Raw genomic sequence first — 24,452 nt, 5'->3', positions numbered from 1 at the left:
ATATTATTACATGGTATTACTATTAGTATTATATTGTATAACATAAGATTATTATCAATATTTGTTATGGTTGAGCCTTCGGGCTCCGGTAATGAAAGAAGGGGTCGTAAGACTCCTCGAGAGTCAGACACTCTCGAGGAGCGTGAAAGGAAACGGCTCCGGGATTTGTTTGCAGAGCCGACAGATGAGGACTCATTTGAGGGTTTTTCTCAGGGTTTGGAGGAAGAGGTGGCCAGCTCGGAGGAGGATGATATGGAGTGGACTCGTGTGAGGGAGGATTTGGGTGTTGGGGAGGCAGGCAGTGAAAGTATGGGAGGTGATTGGCGGGTTGCAGGATCAGACCCATGGACTGGTTGGAGGGATGGAGCGGGATCCACAGCTGGGGATGCTGTGGGGCGTAGTCGAAGGTGCTTAAGCTCTGATGAGGATGATGATGTTGGGGCGTCTGGAATTGGGATGGCAGCTGACAGCGATGATGAGCTTGAACTGTGATAAAATGGGGTTTGGGACCAATGTCTAATTGCGTTGGGCAAGGTAATCTGGACGGACGCTTGGGCTCTTGCTGGGGAATTTCCTGAAGACGGGTGTGTTTCATTACTGGATACGTAAGTTTACCAAGGACGGGGCATTGACGGCGGGAGGAACTGTGTGGGGTTTTTCTCTGTGCAACTTGTGTTTAATCTTGATAGCTTGGACCTCCGTCGTCTTTTTGACGGGCAATATCTACTTTCACTGGATTGACGCTGGACTGACTGACTACGATTCCGGATTAACCCTTCTGCTGGCTATCGGTGTGACCTTTGGATTCCTTGACGACTACGCTTGGCTTTTGATCTTCTGGACCGGATTGGGACCCTGCTGACTGCCGTTACCCTAAACCTGAATCTTGACTACAACCACGCTCTCGTTCGCTGCAGGAAGGAGTAAACAAGCCTGGTTTACTCCCCTGCTGTTCCTGAGTAGCAGAGAGGAATCTGCCGCCAGTCTTTTGTTTACATTCCAACTCCTGTTGATTCTCTTTTGTTTGCATTGTTTGCCAAGCTGAAGTAAGCTCTTTGATTTAATCCGGATTATACTCCTGTTTAACCCGGTTTTTCCCTTTGAACTGTTTAAGCTCAAACTGAGCTGCTTTTTGGTTATTTAGCACACTGAAGTCAAGTGTTTGCCCTGTTCTTTGTTCCTTACGGGCGTTTTTAGTTCTGTAACCTCAATAAACTGAGTTTTGTTTTACTTGCTGGCGTTCTGTCTATGACAATATTATATGTATATACAATATATTATATTATTAAAACTGATATAAAATATATTATAAAACTGAGGGCTGGGGCCAGGTAAATGACCTTGGAGGGCCGCATCCGGCCCCCGGGCCTTAGTTTGGGGACCCCTGATCTAATGGATGATAAAACCTAATCCATATTCTTCAAAACTAATTTCCCAGACTGTCTTCGAAAGCAACAGTTTTTCCCCAGAAAACTACTTAAAAGTAAATACATATATTACAGCTGATGCACAATTGGAGCAAAATTAATATGCTCATGGGATTGCCCTTGCTGTCAGAAGAGGTTAGTTGTGTTCTGTTAGTATATCTCTCTCTCACACACGCCCCCACCAAAGAAATAGAATAAAATTGAATCAACACAATGCAAAAGTTATGTAGGGCTCCAACAGAAGACACTGTAACTGCTGAAGGGATTATCTTCAATTCTGCAGAATAAAGGAAACTGTAACTGTCTACAATGGTAGTCAAAAAAGCAGCTTTATAATGTTTTCTTTAAAAGCATCTCTACAGTTCCAGTCATTTAAATTAGTCCAGGAAGTATTACACCCAAACAAGTGTGCATAGAATACTCTTGATCTGTACTACAATGCTTCAGGAATTTTGAGACTGCAATCATGCATACACTTGTTTGGGGGGTAAGACTTACTCAACTCAGTGAGTCTTTCACAGACATCATACACCTATATCATTAGCTTGTATTGAAGACAATAATAAAAAGAAAATGACATACCGTATATACTTGAGTATAAGCCGACCCAAATATAAGCCGAGGCACCTAATTTTATCACAAAAAACTGGGATAACTTATTGACTCGAGTATAAGCCGAGGGTGGGAAATGCAGCTGTTTACCAGCTGTTAGGATTTCTGGGAGTTGAAGGTCAAAACATCTGGGGACCTACAGTTTGAGAACCACTGTCCTAAACCCTAGTATATATAGTAAAGTACTTTGGTCAAACTACAACTTAGCATACACACTCATTTGCAATCCTCTTTTCCCCTCACCTGCACATTTATTTTCTTGTCAGAAATAAATGCATTTGTACTGAAGTTTAGACGGTGAATTAGACCATAAGCTTCAGAAATGTGATGGTCTCCAAATAACAAGCAAACCAAATTAAGTTATCTCAGGGCCCTTTCACACAGCCATATAACCCAGAATATCAAGGCAGATAATCTATAATATCTGCTTTGAACTGGATTATCTGAGTCCACACTGCCATATAACCCAGTTCAAAGCAGATAATGTGGGATTTTGTACAGCTCTGTGGAAGTGGCCTCAGTGTAACAAAGTATGAAGTGACTGTTGTATTAACTACCCTAAATACTTGTTTCGTGTGAAGACTTCAATGAAGTCTTATTTGAAGCACCATTTTACTAATGGTAAAATTTAATACAATATCTTCAGAAGCTTAAAAAGCGTATTTTCATCATAGTATCTTTGATTCTTGCACATCACACCTTGAGGAACACAACAGAAATGTCTAATACCAAAGAATGCTAAAGTATTTTAGTACTTTAAGAATATGAAATGCACTGAGTTAGTTCCAGACTTTGTTAGGAGTAACATATGTCTCATTAATTTTAATTCTAAGCATGATTAAGTCTGGCTCTAACCCATAATGTACATGAAATTGTCCTGATTTAGCATCTCTACAAAAATACAACTTATCTTCATTTTATCCAAATAAGAATGATATACCTACTACTATTAAATATGGAACCACAAGCGTCTGAACATCACTGTTACCTAAATGTAAATTAAACTTTGAGACTGGGTCCCCCCTCCACACAGCTGTATAAAATCCACATTGAACTGGATTAAATGACAGTGTGGACTCAGATAACCAAGTTCAAAGCAGTAACTGTGAATTATCTGCCTTAATATTCTGGGTTATATGGTTATGTGGAAGGGCCCTATGAGAAGAAAATGGGAGCAAGGGCACATAAATAAACAAAGAAAAAGTTGTAAGAACAAAATATAAATAGAGATTTCCTGTACTTAGTTTCTCTTGATTCAATCAATATATTCTAACTGAGATCACCAGTGGACAAGATTTTCAGTCACCTAGTTGAAAAATTACATTACACAGCTGTTACTGTTATATATGATGCACGGCAAGCTGTGGTTGTTGTGGTTGTAATAATCACAATGCTCAAACCTCTCTAAATCAGAATTGGTGTTCTTAGCTTCCATAGAATAGCACTGGAGGACCTAGAGAGGGCCACAAACACTTCCGGGGGGAATTTTTTTTTTTGAGAGTATGGGTAAACGAAACCAGGGATACTGAATACACTCTCTATTTGCATATTAAATATGTAATAACTTATCTAAACATTAAATTAATTTATGTTTCATTTCCAACTAATACACAGTTTGAGTATTTCTTAATGTTAAAATAATATTGTGCATGAAACAAAGTTTGGGTATAATGAACAGAAAGCAAAGGAGTCAATATCTCTGCCACCTATTTTGGTATATAGTATTTAAGATTTTGGATCTCTGGATGAGGGTTGTTCAACTTGTACAACTATGTTCTCTCTATTTTCAAATTTTATTTATTGATTGGATATATAAGAAGGAAGACAATGAGTCAAATAAAAAGCAAGAGGCATCTATGCATTGCTTTTACAAGTGGCTTGCCACCATGTTGCAGGAGCAAGATTCAGGAGAGATTCCAAAATAACACTGGGGCATGAAACACCAAATGGTGATTAGTCTCTACAATATTAGAAAGTAACTGCTCTAGCATAAAGTTCCAAGACTGTTGCTTGTTTATTTATGCAATCAGATGCAGTAGCAAATGTAGCATCCTTTACATTTCATTACTGCCTTGGCAAGAGTTCCAGCAATGCAAACTAGCAATGTAAATTATTATCTACTTCACTATTTTTTAAGTAACTGTTCAGAAATACTGCTCTTTCACTCTTCAGTTACAGAAACAAAAATTGGAATGGAATATGTTCCCCTACTACTCACATACGTAATTACGGAATCCCATAAGGTTTGCTTCCAGGTAATTGTGCTAGGACCACTGGCTTCAAATAAATGGTACCCTTTCTACCATGGCTTTTGTTGTTGTGTTCCTTCAAGTTGTTTATAAATATGTGAACCTATTCTTAGCAAAAGCTCTCTGAGAGTATTTTTGCCATGGACTTCCTCTGAAGATGAGAGACTATGACTTGCTCAAGGTTACTCGGTGGGTTTGCATGGCCAAGTGAGAATTTGAACATTCGTTTCTAGTTGTATTACAATGCCCAAACTGCTTTACCAAACTGCCATGTTTAACATAGCTTTAGGAGTATCCAATTTTAATTGATATTACCACAAAAAGTCTAATAGGACATTAAAGACTAGCCAATTTTATTGGCAGAAGTTATCAGGAAATACAACCCATTTAATCGGCTGCAGGTTTTTTTTTGTTAACTGTGCCAAATTTTAGTTTGTGGCACCCCACAAATTTGATGAAAACCTGAGCTGATGCAGCAGTAAGACACTATTAATCATTCCTACATACACACTTACATTTTTAGAGAAACTGTGGGTGTTAACCACTGAAGTTGAACATTTAAATATGTAAAGATGTTTGAGATTTCAATGTGAAAGTTAAAATATGCACAACAAAATATGCACAAATACAGAAACTTAGTTGTGTTTCACAGATTAGACTGGAGACAAAGTCCTTTCAGTCACCACAATACTCCACATTAAAATATTAGCAACACGAAATGTTGATCAAAATTAATTATGTTAATGAGACATAATATCCAACTAAACCTTTGAAGTGAAAACAAGCATATTTAACTGTCACCCAGCCAAAAGCTCCCCAACTTTCCAAGGCATCACTAAGAACAACAATCCCCAACTAAATGATGATAGATACTACTTGCTTTACGCTCTTTGACATTCAAGTCTATTATCTTTATTCTTAGGCAACTTGACAAAGTTCAAGGTCACATGTATACTACAAGAAATGTCATCTTCATCCACTGAAACTTTCTTTTTCAGTTCTGAGATAACACAGAACACTCACAACAGATAGCCCTTCTTTCCTATACCTGATAATATCAATTTCATGAGCATACTTCATCAGCAAACAATAGCCATTTCAATTTTATACAAACCTTCCCTGCTGATTCTTGCATACCAAAGGCATAATAGATAAAATTGGTTTTTTCTATAATTGGGAACCCTAAAAGTAGATTCTGCCTTTAACAGATTTTAGCTTTAAAGAAACTTCCAGTGTATCTATGTATCAGAACACAAACTTTAAACAGTTGCACTCACTACCATAAGAGGGCAATTTACAAAACAAGTTCCATAGAATTTTTGATAAAATCGTACTAACACATATGTTAATATACTGTGAAGAGGAATTGTAGTCTATAGGTATTACATAAAGTAGAAGTCCAGTCCTTAAATTACAAGTTCATAAGAACAAAAGTATTGAAAAGAAGCAATTATTGCAGCTCTGCTTCAGTTTTATAACTTGAAACTATCACAAAACTCAGGGTACGTCTACAGTGATCATTTAATGCAGATTCAAACCAATATTGAAGAAAGTGGTTTCTCGGTGCATATGATTACATGGGAAATCCTGGAACCAGTTTGAGGCCCGGATAGTGATTACATAAACCAAAGAGCACTGACACACATTAAGGGCTTTTCTTCATGCACTTCTGTGGATACAGTGTTCCCTCACCTATCGCAGGGGTTAAGTTCCAGGACCACCCGCAATAAGTGAAAATCTGTGAAGTGGGGACACTATATTTATTTTGATATTTATACATTATTTAGTAGTTATACACTATTTTAAGTCTTTATCAATCAATCGTGTGTTGATAAATCTCCTTCTCCTGTTGCCGCTTGGGCTCCTTTTCTCTCCCTTTGGCTTCTCCTTCCTCCCTTCCTTAGGCTGTAAATTGTAATTTTTTATGATTTATAATATTCTTTTAGAGTTTATTGAAAAATCGTGAAACAAATTCATGAAAAGTGAACCACAAAGTAGTGAGAGAACACTGTATATGTTGTCTGGCCACCATAGTTTGAAGCTAGTTTTGAATGCACTAGATGGGCAGTATAAATGGGGAATTAAAACCACCATGGAGTTCAATAATACAATATTTCTATCTCCCCACTAAAATAACTGGGAGCCCCCGGTGGAGTAGTGGGTTAAAGCCTTGGGACTTGAAGGTTGGGCTGCTGATCTGCAAGCTGCCAGGTTCAAATCCCACCCGGGGAGAGCACGGATGAACTCCCTCTATCAGCTCCAGCTCCATGCGGGGACATGAGAGAAGCCTCCCACAAGAATGGTAAAACATCGAAAAACATCCTGGCGTCCCCTGGGCAACATCCTTGTAGACGGCCAATTCTCTCACTCCAGAAGCAACTTGCAGTTTCTCAAGTCGCTCCTGACACGGGAAAAAAAAACTAAAGTAACTTAATAATACAAAGTCACCTGAACAATATCTGAGGTTACAATCCTATACCCAGGTAACGTAAAGCAAGTCCCACTGAATTCAATGGGTTTTACGTCTAGGTGCCACATAAAGGATCGCAGAGTAAATTGCTGAAGGCATAGAAATAAATGAGAAACTAGAAGGATATCCTTCCAAATGCCTTTGGTCAAGAGCTCCCATGATCCCTCATCACTGCTATTCTAGCTAATCTGGCAGGAGTTCTATACCCAAACCATCTGGGGGACCACAGCAGCCTATTGTTGACTTCTGCTGGAAGATTGATACAGAATTGAATTGGAGGATCTAGTATTCCTAGGTCCTTCAATGGAATTGGTGTTCTCTAGCAATTGGTGGTATCTAGAAATCTCTGGGTCCTCCAAAATGACTGGGGAAAGTGAACTGAAGTCATACTGGAGGTTTTCTGCTTTAAACTGGATTACATGAGTCCCCACTGCCAGATAATCTGGGATAAACAGAAAACCTGGAATCAGATCCTGGGATATAGGGCCTGTCTGGAAGGGCTCCTAGAGAAGTAATCCATGATTAATCAAACCCATAAAAGTCAAAATTGCAAATGTGGAAGGATTACGCTATACTGATACTCAATTAACCAGCCTTCTTTGCAATTCTGATGGTAGTTTCCCATTCTCTGAAGTCTCTATTTACAAACTGCTTTATTTCCTTCAGTTGCATGACACATATCTAGCATACTGGGATATTAAGCAAACGAGATGCATAAGAGTTTCGAAAGACAGGGAAAGTACCAAATGTTATATACTTTCTGCAAAAAAGAAATCATGTAAACAGCAGTATGCAATGTCACTTGCAACTCACAATACTGGGTGTTTATACAGTAGATCTGTACAACCACATTCTGAAAAGCAGCTGTCAATCAGCATACAATGATTTACTCTGACTGCCAACATTAGATCACTTATAGTGTAATACATTAAGTTCCATTATAAACAACAACTATACTATGGTTTAAAGCAGGGGTCCCCAAACTTTTTAAACAGGGGGCCAGTTCACGATCCTTCGGACCATTGGAGGGCCGGACTATAGTTGGCCACCGAGCAATAATAATTAACAACAACAACAACAACAATAAAAAGTGGGTTGAAAGAGACCCTTTGGGCCATTGAGTCCAACCCCCTTCTGCCTTTGTGCACCAAAAGCACAAGCAAAGCACCCCTGGCAGATGGCCACCCAGCCTCAATGTTATTAATAATAATAATCATCATCATAATCATAATCATAATCATAATAATAAAGAGGGTTGGAAGAGACCCCTTGGGCCATTTAGTCCAACTCCTTCTGCTTTTGTGCACTGAAAGCACAAGCAAAGCATCCCTGACACATGGCCACCCAGCCTCTATGTTATTATTATTATTATTATTATTATTATTATTATTAATAATAATAATAATAATAAAGAGGGTTGGAAGAGACCCCTTGGGCCATTCAGTCCAACCCCCTTCTGCTTTTGTGCACCAAAAGCACAAGCAAAGCATCCCTGACAGATGGCCACCCAGCCTCAATGTTAATAATGATGATGATGATGATGATGATGATGATGATGATGATGGTTGGAAGAGAAGAAGAGACCCCTTGGGTCATTTAGCCCAACCCCTTTCTGCCTTTGTGCCGTGGGGGCCGGATAAATAGCTTCGATGGGCCGCATCCGGCCCCCGGGCCTTAGTTTGGGGACCCCTGGTTTAAAGTGTAGCAAGTTTTGTTTATTTTAAAACAAAAATTCACAGCTACATTTGCTACAAATTACTAGAACTAGTTTTCTAAAATCATACAGACAAACTTTGCATATAACAATAAACTAGAAATGCTAGTTTAATAAACCCACTATAGGGTCACTTTTATATCCTTTCTCCTTTTTGCAAGCAGGCAAACAAACTAGGAAAAGCACAGTGTGTGATATCTGTACCTGGGATTATGATTAAATGTATTCACACAAACCAAGATCATAAACCTGGTTTAAACCTGTTTTTTGTTTAACTGACATGCTTAGTCACACTTAACCTTAATACAGGATTACCATGTCAAGCAAAGAAAAAAGCAAATGGGTTACCCAGAGGCCTGGATTATCATTATACTTGAAAGCAGTTAGTGAGAGAGTACTGGTCCTAAAGAAGGATACTGTATTTGAGAATCGTATACAGTAATTGTTGATGATTAAAAATACTCTGACATATTTTTAATCATCAACAATTACAGTTCAGATACTTTAGTGAAAGTACAAATGTACTCATGTGCATGGTTCACGGAGTTCAACAGGACTTCAAGATTACTTAGTACATAAACTGAAATTATATTTAAATCTGTCTCTATAAAAACAGCTATATGTCTTCCTAAATCTATTTCCACCAACCAAAGAGCCTGTGTTTTTGCTTAATGATCAATTGGCACATTTTTAAAAATGGAATCTACAATTATTGTTTGTCCTTCCCAGTCATCTTTAGAAGGGTCTCAAATGTATGCTGAAACAGGTAGAGACCAAGGCCCCTTCTACACTGTCATATAATCCAGATTATTGAAGCAGATAATCCACATTATCTGCATTGAAGTGGATTATACAAGTCTGCACTGACATATAATTCAGTTCAAAGATGAAAAACTAGATTTCATATGGCACTTTAGAAGGGGCCTGAATTGAATGACTTCTCCAACTTTCAATCTGAAGACTGTAATCAGATGTACATGCACTATCTTTAATAATATTTATTTCCCTCCTCCTCACTTTTGCTATGAACAATACCCAGTTTTTTGAAGAGTTCTGAGTGTTTTATAACCTCTGAGATATTATGCTAATATAGGCCCCTTCCACACAGCTGTATAAAATCCACATTAAACTGGATTATATGGTAGTGTGGCCTTCGGGTTTTTTTTTCATGTCAGGAGCAACTTGAGAAACTGCAAGTTGCTTCTGGTGTGAGAGAATTGGCCGTCTACAAGGACGTTGATCAGGGGATGCCCGGGTGCTTTGATATTTTGCCATCCTTGTGGGAAGCTTCTCTCATGTCTCTGCATGGAGAGCTGGAGCTGAAAGAGGGAGCTCATCCATGCTCTCCCAGGATTCGAACCAGCAACCTTCAGGTCAGCAACCTAACCTTCAAGTCAGCAGTCCTGCTGGGACAAGAGTTTAACCCATTGTGCCACCGGGGGCTCTGGTGGTCTCAGATAACCAAGTTCAAAGCAGATATTGTGGATTATCTGCCTTGATATTCTGGGCTGTATGGAAGGGGCCACAGGTTTTAGCATTCACCTTTTGGCAAATACAACTACCTGTACTGGGAGGGTAGATATCTGATTCAAGGTATGTTAGGCCATTTCTACACTGCCATATAAATCCAAATTGTGTGCTTTGAACTGGATTATATGGCAATGTATATAATCATATATACAGTCATATAATCCAGTTCAAAGCAGATGATGTGTATTATCTGCTTTGATGATGTGTATTATCTGCTTTGATGATGTGTATTATCTGCTTTGATGATGTGTATTATATGGCAGTGTAGAAGGGGCCTTAGAGGCACACTATATAAAATGGGGGGGGGGGGGGGCGTTTAAGGAATCTAGTCAATTCTATACACAATTTTACAGATATAAATTCTACTGCACACAAAAGCAATACTTTTGAATAAACATGTATAAGACTGCATTAGGAAATTTCATGGGGAAATGCAAAAAAAAAACCCATTCACTCTTTCACCAACAAGATCCTCAACCAAATCGAAGTTATATCTATGAACTCAGGATCCAAAATTGTGCATTTCTGAGTACCACTATTAGCATATCAAAATAGCTATAATATATTCCAGGTAACTATTAGTAACTGCAACCAACACAAACTGCATGGTTTACTACAGATTTTAATTTGTGAAGGTTGTGCAGATTGACTCAATCCACAAAACTCGTTTATGAAAACCAAAATGTAGGGTACAAAAATATTCAGACATCATAAAAAACAATTTCAGTTACATAAATACTCAAAAGCATTTCAGTAAAAGTATAATTTAAGAGTATGACTGATCAAGTATCCTGATAAGTACTAAATATTTCCAATCTTGGGCAATGTTATTTAATACACATGTATCGAAACAATGCTATGGCTAGAAAAAACAAAGTACGTACCTACAACTTCTTCTAAAAAGTTTTTTTCCATAAAGTATACATGCACACATTTTTAAAAGTTCAAAGAGCAATATCAGTTTCCTTTACTAGGAGTATGAATCCCTGCTGGATTCTTTTTCCAAATAACAAATGACTGTATAGTTTTCATAACTGTGCAAGTTAGGGTCAGACCACTTTCCCCTCCATGTTTTGGAAAGAGTTTTTAAACAGACTTATGACTGATTTCCACAAGGATTTTGTTGAAGATCACACCAATATTAATTACACTGCAAGAGTGAAATGCCCCAATACCTAGCAAAAATGACCTGCAGCCTTGTGTTAGGAGCTTACATGCCTCTTTTGTAAATTATTACTATTTCAGTTGGCAGAAACCCAGACTGCACTGCATGCCATTAACTACCTGGGATGTTTAGTAGTCCAATGTAAACTATACATAAACAATTTAAGGCCACACAGCTGAATAAAATCCCACATTATCTGCTTTGAACTGGGATATATGGCAGTGTGGACTCAGATAACCCAGATCGAAGCAGATATTGTAGGATTTTTTTACCTTGCTATTCTGGGTTATATGGCTGTATGGAAGGGCCCTAAGAATGACAGATTATGAAATCATAGGGCAACTACAAATATCCCTCATAGTATTGTTTTAAAGGGCAGGAGTGAGTAAAGAATGCTTCACTATAGGGTTCATCTGTAGAATTAATGCAGTTTTACACTACTATGGCACAGTGCTATGAAATTTTAGGATTTGTAGGTTGGTGAGGCACTAGTATTCTTTGGCAGAGAAGGCTAAAAACTTTGTAAAAGTACAACCCCTAGGTTTCCACAGCATTGAGCCAAAGCTGTTAAAGTGGTGTCAAACTGTCAAAATATGTGTTCTACTGCCAGTCAACTGTGATGAACTACAATATATAAGATATGGAAAAGTTAAAGATATCATCAGGATTGTGCAAGGCCACACACAATTTTATGTGTGTGTGAATGTTATTTTAATCTATTGTCACTGTCGTTGTTTTGATATATGTAAGGCATTGAATTTTGCCATTGATTATGTTGGGAACCGCTTTGAGGACCCTTCCACACAGCTATATAACCCAGAATATCAGGGCAGGAAATCCCACAATATATGCTTTGAACTGGGTTATCTGAGTCCACACTTCCATGTATTCCAGTGCAAAGCAGAAAATGTGGGATTTCCTTTCTTGATATTTTAGGATATAGTGCTGGGGATGAGAAAAGCAGTATATAAGTGAAATAAATAAATAAAGTTACAGCGCATTGCTGTTGTGTGTCTACATCTGCAAACTTGAGAAAACGCTAGCAAAAGTTTGATGCCTGAGTGGCACAAGGCTCCATTTCCACTGACCACAGTTTCAAGCCGGAATTGAAGAAAGTGGTTTCGCTGTGCAGATGATTGCATAGGGAAATACAGAACCAGCCTGAGGAGGCCCAGATGGCGATTGCACGAACCCCAGAGCACCGAGGCACATCCTGGGCTTTTCTTTCGCGCACTTTTGCCGGAGTTTGTGGCCTGGTCGCGGCAGTTTGGAAGCTGGCTCCGAACCGCGTTCTTTGCCCAGTGTGGATGGGAGCCGGGTGGCCCAAGTCCAGCCAAGGCCCGGCTCTGACGCGGGAGGAGACGAAACTCCAACGCAAACAAAGGACCCCTTCGCGTCCCGCCAGCGACCCAGGCCAGGGCCCTGGCCTCCTCGAGGCGGGCCGTGTTTACAAAACAGCCACAACAAAACCCTTCCACGCTTCGGTGCCTCCCAAGTTTCCTTCCCACCAAAAACTCGGCGAGGAGGGTGCAAGCAAGCGGGCCTGCTTGATGGCGGGAGCCTCCAGATCCCTAGGCCGCAAAGGGCCGTCGCCGCTGGGAGCCTCTGCGCATGTACAAAGAGCCAGGCTGATCCCTGGGTGCCTTACCCCGAGGCCTAAGGAGGCGGGGAGCTCGGATGCGGGCATAAAGGACCACTGGAGTCGAGAAAGACGGGAGCGAGGCCTTCTTTCCCCTCGGAAGCCAGGGCTCCTTCCTCCGCCTCCTCCTTCTCAGGCCCTGCGCCTCCGAGCCGCCTTCTTCCCTTTCCCCTTCCCCTCAGGCATCTCTCATCCCCCTCCAATCCCCCCCTTCCCTTCTTTCTCTTCCTTCCCTCAGAGAGACAAAAGCAAACGGAAGCCCGGCGGGAACTGAGGCCTGCCCTCGGCGCCTCCGACGAGGCAGGCGCCGGCAGGAAGCCCGCCTCGTCTGCCCGCCGCTCCCCTGAGGAGGCTCCGAACCGCGCCGCGGCGGCGAAGAAGAGGCGGAAAGAATAAACAGGGCCGCACTCACCGCATGAATTTTCTTGTCCCGAGGATCCAAGATGGCTGAGCACCCCGCACGGAGGATGCTGGGGGAGCGACCTTTGCCCTCCGACCCCGACGCTGCCGGCGTGACCTCGACGTCGCCGGACGAGCGGGGCCGGGAGACGTCGCCTCTCCTTCTTCGCCGGCCTCGCTGAGGGAGAAGCGGCCTCGCGGGAGCAAAGGAGGACGGACGGAAGAAAGGGAGGAAGGGCCCTGGGCCTGGCCTCGTGGGAGTCGCGAAGAGAGCCTCAGACATCCGGGGAAAGGGGGAGGCAGGGAGGGACGGGGCCTCGCTTCCACTGAGGGGAGAGAGAGAGGGAGGGAGGGGCCTTTTTCAAACACAATCACTCACCTCGCCTAAAGAGAAAGGGAAGCGTTGCCCTGGCACCCCGTGGGCAGGATTGATTCAGCGCCCTTCCACACAGCCATGTCACCCAGAACATCCAAGGCAGGTCATCCACAATATCTGCTTTGAATCAGTGGTTCTCAACCTGGGGTCATTAAATGTTTTTGGCCTACAACCCCCAGAAATCCCACCCTGGGTTGTTGTGTGTTTTCCAGGCTGTACGATCATGTTCCAGAAGTATTCTCTTCTGACGTTTTGCCCACATCTATGGCAGGCATCCTCAGAGGTTGTGAGGTATACACACAACAACCCTGTAATTCCGGCCATGAAAGCCGTCAACAACACAATCCCACCCAGTTTACCAGCTGTTAGGAATTGTGGGAGTTGAAGTCCAAAACACCTGGAGGGGCGAAGTTTGCCCATTCCTGAGGCATAGAATCCTAGAGTTGGAAGAGATCTTGTGGGCCATCCAGTCCAACCCCTTGCCAAGAAGCAGGAAAATTGCATTCACATCACCCCTGACAGATGGCCATCCAACCTCTGCTTAAAAGCCTCCAAAGAAGGAGCCTCCATCAAACTCAGCGCAGAGAGTTCCACTGCTGAACAACTCTCACAGTTAGGAAGTTCTTCCTAATGTTCAGGTGGAATCTCCTTTCCTGTAGTTCAGTGGTTCCCAACCTTTTTTTTTTTTTTAACCAGGGACCACTCTCCAACATTAGTACCAAAAGAGGGGTTAAAAATCAGTTTTTGGTCAACTTTAGATTCGGTTTGGTTATTTGGAGTGCTGATTCAGAAGTTGCATTGGATAGACCACATCAAGCTCTAGTTTCTCATACAGAATATATGCCATCCAGTAGTCACCATCTGCTCGTCCACAAAAAACCATATTTAATATTCTAGAGCTAATGTGGTCTATCCAATACAATGGTCAGCGGTAATAAAAATTAAATAATATAAATAAATAGGAAGGAGATAGAACAGATTTTCGTTCTCATGGCCCACAGGTCAAGAACCACTGCTGTAGTTTGAAGCCATTGTTCTGCGTCCTAGTTTCCAGGGCAGTAGAAAACAAGCTTGCTCCCTCCTCCCAATGATTTCCCTTCACATATTTATACATGGTCCTCATCATGTCTCCTCTCGGCCTTCTCTTCTGAGGGCTAAACATGCCCAGCTCTTTAAGCCTTTCCTCATAGGGCTTGTTCTCCAGACCCTTGATCATTTTAGTCACCTTCCTCTGGACACATTCCAGTTTGTCAAAATCTCCCTTCAATTGTGGTGCTCAGAATTGGACACAGTGTGATTCCAGGTGTGGTCTGACCAAGGCGGAATAGAGGGTAGCATGATTTTCCTAAATCTAGACACTAGACTCCCTATTTATGCAGGCCAAAATCCCATTGGCTTTTTTTGCCACCGCATCGCATGGTTGGCTAATGTTTAACTTGTTGTCCACGAGGACTCAGTATCGTTTTCACATACTGCTGTCGAGCCAGGCATCCCCCATTCTGTATCTTTGCATTTCATTTTTTCTGCCTAAGTGGAGTATCTTGCATTTGTACCTGTGGAACTTAATTTTGTTAGTTTTGGCCAACCATCTCTCTAATCTGTTAAGATCGTTTTGAATTCTGCTCCTGTCTTCTGGTGTATTAGCTATCCTGCCTAATTTGATATCATCTGTGAACTCGATTACCATTCCTTCCAACTTTCCATAAATCATTAATAAAGATGTGGAGCAGAACCAGGCCCAGGATAGAACCCTGTGACACTCCACTCGTCACATCTTTCCAGGATGAAGAAGAAGCATTTCCCTTCTCTCCTTTGCCCCACAAAACAGGCATTTTCAGATGGAATTCCAATAAGAACTTCTTCGCCCTTTTTTCTGCATGGTGTCTTTTCAGGCCATTTATTTAATTTATATGCCACCTTTCAGTGGGCCCTTGGAGGCTTCCAAAAATGATATAGGTACAACCCCCCCCCTAATTAAAAATGACTCATAGTTAAGAACAAAAGTGAGACAACAGGGAGGGAAATCTATCCTTAGGAAGGGAAATTCACTCCTGAAAGAGTAATCGGGGGAAGAGTTGTCTCCACTGGAGCTTCATCACCAATCCTTGTTTCCACAACAAGCTACATTTTCCAAAATCCAATTATGACAGCGACAGAAAAGGAGGTGAAATCTCAACAGGGGCGCAGACAGCAAAACAAACCCCACAGGGGTGTTGACCCTTATGCTATCCAAAGCATATATATATATATATATATATATATATATATATATATATATATGTAGTTAAACTTTAAAAATGCACCTGTTCCAACAAAATATACGTGACAATAAACCCAGAGAATCAATCTTTTTCATAACTTGAGGATCTGCCTGTAAATTAAAAATGCTTATCCCCCCCACACCCCAAAACAGCCTGTCTTTAGAAAAAGTAAAATTCAAGTAATAATCCCTTCATGATTTCACTGTTTGTTTGTTTGTTTAATGTATATGTCTCCTTTCAGAGTGGGACTTTACAATTAAAAACAATTAAAATGTTATAATACAATTTAGAATCAATTTAAAATATTCAGTTGTTGGATAAGATTGGTAAAACATGCCCGACAAAAAGCCACCCCACCTTATAGCCTAAAAGCTTGTAAGAGACCTTTTACAAATACCAACACAGGGAGCCCTAGCTGCCCTAGCTGAGGAGCCATCTCCTTATCGCCCCAAAGCAGCCTGTTTTCAGACATGATAAAATGTTAGTAACAATTAAATTGTATCATAATACATTTTAAAACCAACTTGAAATAGTTTAATAACATTAGTGAAACATGCAATAAAAAGGCACCCACATTATATAACATTAGCTTGGTAAGTGTCTTTTAGAAGCACAAACACACACCTTGCCTGTAGAGAGCAAGGTGCCCTGGCATCATGTAGTAAAGGCTGAGGAAGCACTTTTTCTCTCCTTGTCCCTCACAAAACCGGCTTCTTTCAGACATGATGAAATTCCAACATGGGAGTAATACCCCCTTCCCCAGAGGAGTTTGTTTGTCAAATGTTGTGTCTTTTTAGGTGATTTACATGTGATTATATTTATGAATGTTTTCCCAGGATTTTTAATGTACTGTACTGCCTTTCAATGGGACCAAAGGCTGCGTTTGAAACAAAAAAATTAAAAACATTTGCCATGCAATTTAAAAAATTGTATTATAATAACATTTTAAAATCAATTAAAATATAGAAAAGTGTGATATGATTAGTAAAGCATGCCCCATTAAAAATCCACCCATCGTATGTTCAAAAACCTTGGTCAACTAAAGATGCCTGTCGATGAAAGAACAACAGAAAGAGAGTTTGAAAGGTGGGAGCAGCCACTAAGGAGGCTCTCCTGCCCTCACCAAGACGACTGATGATGGTAACAGGACCAAGAGATAGTCTTCCCCTCAGGATCTTAGTGGGACATTTAGGGCTTTTTGTCCTAAGAGTCTAGATGATTATGGTGCAAACTGAAAACACAAATCTGTTCCATTCAGTTAAGGGATGCATATTTGTAAACCTGGTTCATGTCCCTTCCCCCCAAAAGAGAAGGGTTCACAGTGAATCAGGAGAAAGGGTGAACAAATGTGTAATATATTCAATTGAGAATATTATATACAGATCAAAACATGCCAAATGATTTTGGTACAAGGCTTGGAAAATTGTATTTTATAGCAAAAGAATACATATCTTCAGCCGAATTTTTTGATTCCTGGATTCGGTACCTTTTGGAATCCCATGGATTCGGTACCTTTTGGAATCAAGCCTCACATTTGTATTTACCTACATCTAAATCATTTAAGCCTTATATGTGATGTCCCCTACTCATTGTGGCTGCATTCTGTACACACCTGGGAACAAGCCCTATTACATGCAGCAGACCTTCTGGGTAGACACAAGCAGGATTATACTGTATGTGTCTGAGGGTTATGCAAGTTGAGAGACACACATGGCTCATCCAGGTGCTTGAGAAGATTCTTGTATTGGAACAATTTATTAAGATAGATAACTACCTTTGGTGTTTTTGCAAATTCTCAAACAGGCACTGTTAAGCATACTAACAATTAGTGGTGTTCTAAAAGTGTTTTTTTCCACAGCATATGTGATTTAAGAGATATCCTGATAGCATTTTAAGATTTGCAGAAAACAAATAATTCATTGTGCCCCAAGCATGAGCCATCAGGTTGGTGGATGCCATGGCAACCTGTAACTGAGGTGGCAACTGTCTCTGGGTTTTATTTTTAAATAAAAAGTAATGTAATTGCTTGCATAGAACTTGGATATCTGAGAGCCAGTAACATTGCACTATTGAAAAGATGCTACAAAGATAAAGGATCTTGATTATAACTAGCTTACAGTTTTCCCTATGTTTTAAGTAGGATTAGTGTGTATTACTGATAATATTTTAGGGTTTGGTACTTTGCCATGCATGGTGATAGCTTCTTGTGAAATAGCTATAATAATTACAGTAGAGTCTCACTTATCCAAGCTAAACGGACCGGCAGAACCTTGGATAAGCGAATATCTTGGATAATAAGGAGGGATTAAGGAAAAGCCTATTAAACATCGAATTAGGTTATGATTTTACAAATTAAGCACCAAAACATCATGTTATACAACAAATTTGACAGAAAAAGTAGTGCAATGCGCAGTAATGTTACATTGCAATTACTGTATTTACGAATTTAGCACCAAAATATGATATATTGAAAACATTGACTAACAAAATGCCTTGGATAATCCAGAACCTTGGATAAGTGAGTCTTGGATAAGTGAGACTCTACTGTATTTCATTTTTTAAGCCCAAACTTACTTATAAATAAAAAAAGATTCCAGTCACCCTAAGACCCCCTAACAAAATGTCATCCGAGAGACTTACAGCCTGAAATATACAACAAAAGAAAGGTTTGGATACGAGGATGTCTGAGTAGGAGAAACACCTTGTTAAAAACATATAGTAAACAAATTGAATGGAAAATGTTCAGAGAGATGAGTTAGTATTTCAGCATTGCTGATGGAGTATGTCCTGCTTTCTATATTTCAGGTTGCAGAATTTAAGCAAAAAGTAATGCACATGTTAAACTTGAGTTTCCTTTGTGTTCTGGTCTTGAAGAATAGACAGGATATGAATTATGACAAATAACAAATATGCAGGAAAATGAAGAGAAATGTATGAAATAGCTAGGTACATGTTAAAGCAACATGAATATTGAAATTATCATTTCGGTATTCAGAAGCTATCAGTCTAGTTTTGGAATCTATATATTCATTTTGTCTATACCTATCTGGCTTGTTTTAGTCAATGTGGCATTTTGGACCAGAAATTCAGGGGACTAGTGTTCAAATCCCTGTTTTGGATCTTTAAGAACCTGTATTGATAGGTTTTGTTTTCAGTGAAGGAATTATATTTTGTGGCTTTTTAGATTGTTTTCAACTACATTTAGATCAAATGAATAGTAGCAGTGACATTCTAAAATCCATTCATACTGATAATATAAACTTGGCCAAATAAAATTTGTAACACAGGGATGAAAAGACAACTATTTAGTTATGCTACTGAGCGTTTTCATTTTAAGGCCACACAGTGGGGAAATGGCAGCCCATTTAGGAAAAGATGGAGATACTCACAACAGATAAGACCAACTTTGGTGATACTGTACCATTAAACCTTTAGTTGTCAATGCTTTCATGTTGAACAAGCTCAACTCTGAAAAATTACAGCCACTTATCTGTAATCTGATCGTAGTTGCAATTTGTTCTAAAGTAGGACTGGGAAACCTGCAGCATTCCTCACTGTTGAATATTGGCTATGTCTGATTTTATACTTCTGGGGGACTATAGGTTTCCTGATCCTATCCCAGGGAAGTCATGACCAAGATCTCTTAATGAAGTTCAAATATTTGAAAATTTTGCATCTCTTACTTGAAAGTGGTGTAAGTCATATCCTTTATCTATGTTCCCCATTTATATGTAAATGTTTTCCTTAAAGACCATTTTCATTATGTGTGATAGATTCATCTTATTTTCCACATTCTAGTGAAATTTATATTCCATATTTAGAAAAGAGGGGGAAACCACAGGACATCGCAATGGGTAATGGTAAGAAAACATATACGTATAAATAAATGATTGGTAATAAGGTTTCATGGTTCAGTCTTCTCTAATGATACCATTGAAAAATAATTTTCCACATCCTTTTCTAATTCTGTTATTGAATCGTAGTGATGTTGGGAAACTTGTATCATTCTCCTGTACCAATGCCTAGCTATCTTTCATGTTTAATCATTGATGATAAGTCCCTTAATACATTTAACAAATAAAATTCTCTCAATTTGATGCCATTGCCAATGTCTATGTCATAAGAATAGGACTCTACCATCCTCCTCATCCTCCACTTTTTTTCCAAGGGGCCGAAATCGGAGACACCGAACCTGATTGTTAATCTATCCGACTATAAGTTATCTGATGTAGAAAGGTCAGTAGTAAACAAAGGTCTATCATTTGTTCCCACCCCTAAATTTAATGCATTTCGAGCACGAATAGATTTATTCAAGCTATTTAGAACCATCCGCTTAAGAGACATGTTTAAAGACAGCATATCCAACACAACCACAGATCCTTTCAAACCTAAAAGTACCTTCTGCCCTTCCACAGATAACATTTACATTAAATGCTTTGAAAAAGCTGTAGAGAGGGACTTTAACAAGCTAACTACTCGTAGACAACCATACCACTCAAATTTATCAGAATTAGAAAGAACCACTCTGGTCAAATTGAGCAACCTTAAAGAGGTAGTCTGGAAACCAGCAGATAAAGGGGGAGCTATAGTATTACTTAACGAAAGAGATTATATTAAGGAAGTCAACCTCCAGTTATCAAATAGTAAATTCTACCAACCTATTGCAACAGACCCCACTAAACACATTCAGTCCCTTATTAGGGTGGTGTGTCAAGAGGGATTATCCATGGGATTTATTTCTTCTTCTACATTTAAATACTTACAAAATGACTTCCCCAGGATACCTATCTTTTATATTCTTCCTAAGATTCATAAAGGCATCACTCCACCCCCAGGCCGACCTATTATTTCTGGTTCATCTTCTGTATTGGAACCAGTTGCTAAATATCTAGACTCCTTTTGCCAACCATTTGTCCCTCTCTGTGATTCCTAAAGACACAAAGCACTTCATTAATATCGTAGAAAATCTCAAAATTGAGGAGGACAGCATTTTAGTTACGATTGATGTCACCTCACTCTATACTAACATTCCACTAGATGAGGCTCGTACCATCATAGAGAATATCCTTCGTAGGAGAACAAAATTGCAACCACCTACACATTTCTTGATGGACCTGTTAGATATAGTACTGGAGAAAAATTATTTCCGTTTTCAAAACCAATTTTACTTTCAGACCTTCGGTGTCGCTATGGGAAGTCCGTTAGCCCCATCGATTGCCAATCTATTCATGGCACATTTAGAAAACACTATATTGCTTAATCCATCTTTAAATATGTACTATGCTAATATAACATACTATGGCCGATTTATTGATGATATATTCATAGTATTTAAAACAACTGAGGCCGCAGTAGGATTCTCTAATTGGATTAACACTATACATACGTCTATTAAGTTTACCAGTCATCTCAACCTGTCACATATCAATTTTTTAGATGTTACTGTGTATAAATATCATAACAAACTTTTGGTCAAGAACTTCAGAAAACCATCAGATAAAAATTCTTTTCTTCATTATAACAGCTTCCACCACTTTGGTTTAAAGACCAATCTTCCATTCACAACTACTTAGACTAAAGCGTAACTCAAGCTCTAATGAACACTTCATTCATGAAAGCCTGACCTTAAGCCAGGAGTTTAGAAGTAGAGGCTATCCTAAACATGTCATCAAAAAGGCATTAATTAAAGCTGAAAAAACTGATAGAACCACCCTACTGAAAGAATCTGCTAAACCAACTAAAAATCAAATTATCTGGACACAAGAATTATCGCATTACTCCAAACACGTAATCCAAATTATAAAAAAGCACTGGCATCTTCTTCAAGATATTTCAGGTTGTGATAAATTACCTATTTTTTGAAACAGGCGTACTAAAAATATTAGAGAATATTTAATCCATACAGATTTAATCACTCCCATTAGTACACCGAAGAGCACCCTGAGAGGCCATTATCCTTGTGGTCACTGTAAGTGTTGTCCTCAATCTTGGAAGACTAAGGAGATATATAATCATAGGAACAAAGTGGGCACCACACTAAAACATTTTTCTACTTGTAATAGCAGCAATGTAATCTACCTCTTGACATGTGACTGTGATCTCTGGTATATCGGAAAAACAACCAGATCCTTGAGAATCAGAATCTCTGAACATAAATCCAGAATCAAAAATTTATCTACAGAATCTCTTTTATATTCACACTTCACCCAATACAAACATTCATCTACCTCATTTAAATTTTGTGCTCTGGAATGCATCTCTCAAAAACCTTTCATGGACTTGGAAAAACTATTATCCCAAAGGGAAATGTACTTGATCTTTAAGTTTAAAACCTTTTCCCCTCAGGGACTTAATGAATCACTTAATTTTAGCTGTTTCCTTTAAACCTTCAAGTACTCTTTAAAAACCTTTGAATGAACCTCCAGAATTACTCGCAGTTGAAATCACCACAAGCAGAGTCACTCAGTGAAAGCATTTAGCACTATGTAAGTATAATACTGTTATATGGGTTACCTTTACTTCTGTTAATACTGCTGGTAAAATACTTGTTACTCTATGTTTTGTTTTAGATAGAAATTCATTGTTGCTGAGTTTAACAACTCCTGAAGAAGGGGTTTTTCCCTGAAACAGGGTCAAAAATACCCGGGACCCCTGTAGACTTGGGACTTTATTTGGACTTTACTTTTGAAGACATTTTTGAGAGCGGTGCTCCATCATTATTTTCTTCAATCCAGTATACAGCAACACGACCAACCATCTGTTTGGAAGATATTTTCATTGACTGTATCCCTGAAGCCTATATGTATTGGAACCAATACCAGACTTGAACAACTTTTGTGTTAGAGCTGTTGCTCCTTTTCATTTTGTCGGGTACGGCCAAATTGAGCTTTGTACGGGGAACTGTAACAATATATGTCATTTGGACACATTTTCTTTGTACATAGACAATCGTTTGTGTGTATAGAATGTCTATGTCAGTACACGTTATGTGATAACAGGTCAAAATCTAGTTACTTCATTATTTAGTCTTATTTCCCTATTATTTTCAGTTGTATTAAGAGAAATCTACTTGACAGATTTTTTAAATACAGAGTAGGCTGTTGACATCAATGACATCAAGGGATACACTCCTAAACTCACCATGGAAACAAGAAGCTATGGATAATAGTGAACCCTATTAAAATAAACAACTTCTGCCAGAGGTTACTACAGAGTTGCCCTGGAGAACCTAGCAAATTCCTAGAGGGATCTCCTCTTTAGAAAAGTGTTAACGCTTTCCAGGTTGATTCTGTGGTAACTTCTGATGGAAGTACTGTATACTATAGAATTGCCTGGGAAACCTACAGTTCCCAATAGAGAACATATTTTGGTTGATACAGGAAAGTGAGAGTTGTACTCTAGTTAGATGAGACCTACTGAAATTATTAAATATGTGTTAGTAATGATTAATGATTCCCATTGATTTTCAATTACTATAGTTGGAATCCATCCCATAAAGTTTTAGTGTGTAGGAGAAGTGCTTGCCCTTGTCTAATATTAGTACTGCTACCCAAATTCTAAACCCATTCTTCATTGCAAAACTGGATCCAGTGCATCATGATCAAAACACAGTAATCAAGAGCAACAGTGCAATAAAACTCCATTCATTAAACATTATGACATTATTATGTCCTATAACAGCCAGCATTTGACATCAGATGATTGTTAAGCAGGAGAGAGGCTGAAGCATGTGGAAGGAAACCTACAACTGGTAGACAGACCCCCTTTCAAGAATTCACTCAATCTGCTGCATGTGAACACTCCTTTTTTCAGACTGATGCTGAATTGCCAGGAAGTTTGAACATATGTTCTTACACTTATTGGTGGCTGACTCTTCATTTGCTGGGCTTAGAAACCCCAGACAGAGAACATGCATTGAGGACGAGTCTTTTGGTAGTATGGTTGCACAGTATGTGGGGAGGAAGCATGAACTTAGTACAGTGCAGAAATGTGGGGAGGAAGCATGAACTTAGTATAGTGCAGAAATGGTGCCATTGTGGTTGATTCATGATAGTAAAGTCCCCCAAACACCTTGGGAGTGTCTTGTTGACTTTGAGTCATCTGTTTTTTCTACAACTATTGTACAGTACTTACCTCCCTGCTGCTAAGAGTGCATAACATAATGACTACATAACAACACAGCAATGGGGTCATTGGCCTTGCCCTGAATTACTTTGTGTGAAACCACAAATTTCTTAGAGAGTGATATTTGTTATCCAGCAGTGAGCAAACATACTATAAGACAGCACAAGGTCATATTTCCATAATTTTGGTCAGACATCAAAAACAAACAGCAGAAGCTGTGATTTTGAAGATCAAGTGGGCAGGGTTGTATAAGCTTTATCTAAATGATAATAAAATGGATGAAAACTGTGCCCCTCCAGATGTTGGCGGACTATAGCTCCAATGCGTTCTAGCCAGCATCCTTGATGTAATACACTGTGAGCTACACTTCAACATCATTTTCCTGGTTTTAAAACTTGCCTCATAGAAAAAACAAACCTTTGACTATGATAATATATTCATTTTATTGTTCCCTGTTACTATAAAATAAATAATTGGACCAGGAAA

The 24,452-nt window shown here is 39.3% G+C and overlaps 1 protein-coding gene and 1 long non-coding RNA gene across 4 annotated transcripts in view; one reads left to right on the top strand and one right to left on the bottom strand.

Annotated features, from left to right (window-relative positions):
• Positions 1–13,455, bottom strand: part of cnot2 (CCR4-NOT transcription complex subunit 2) — a 66,680-nt gene extending 53,225 nt beyond the window's left edge. Inside the window, exon 1 of one of the 3 annotated variants that reach the window (XM_008116617.3) lies at positions 13,219–13,455. The gene's annotated coding sequence lies outside the window, so the exon portion shown is untranslated. Of the gene's footprint in view, positions 1–12,815; positions 12,962–13,218 lie in introns of those variants that run through there. The other 2 variants (XM_003224620.3, XM_008116619.3) reach the window with 2 other exon arrangements.
• Positions 13,456–14,514: 1,059 nt separating this feature from the next.
• LOC134299531 (uncharacterized) lies at positions 14,515–23,931 on the top strand. Its single transcript, XR_010006750.1, has 2 exons — positions 14,515–19,702; positions 20,011–23,931. It is a non-coding gene; the product is annotated as an uncharacterized LOC134299531 (long non-coding RNA).
• The last annotated feature ends 521 nt before the right edge of the window (positions 23,932–24,452 follow it).

This window comes from Anolis carolinensis, chromosome 5 (genome assembly GCF_035594765.1).
Source record: "Anolis carolinensis isolate JA03-04 chromosome 5, rAnoCar3.1.pri, whole genome shotgun sequence".
Taxonomy (NCBI): Eukaryota; Metazoa; Chordata; class Lepidosauria; order Squamata; family Dactyloidae; genus Anolis; species Anolis carolinensis.
The sequence above is the reverse complement of the archived record's forward strand: the minus strand, read 5'-3'. Positions and strand labels throughout refer to the sequence as shown.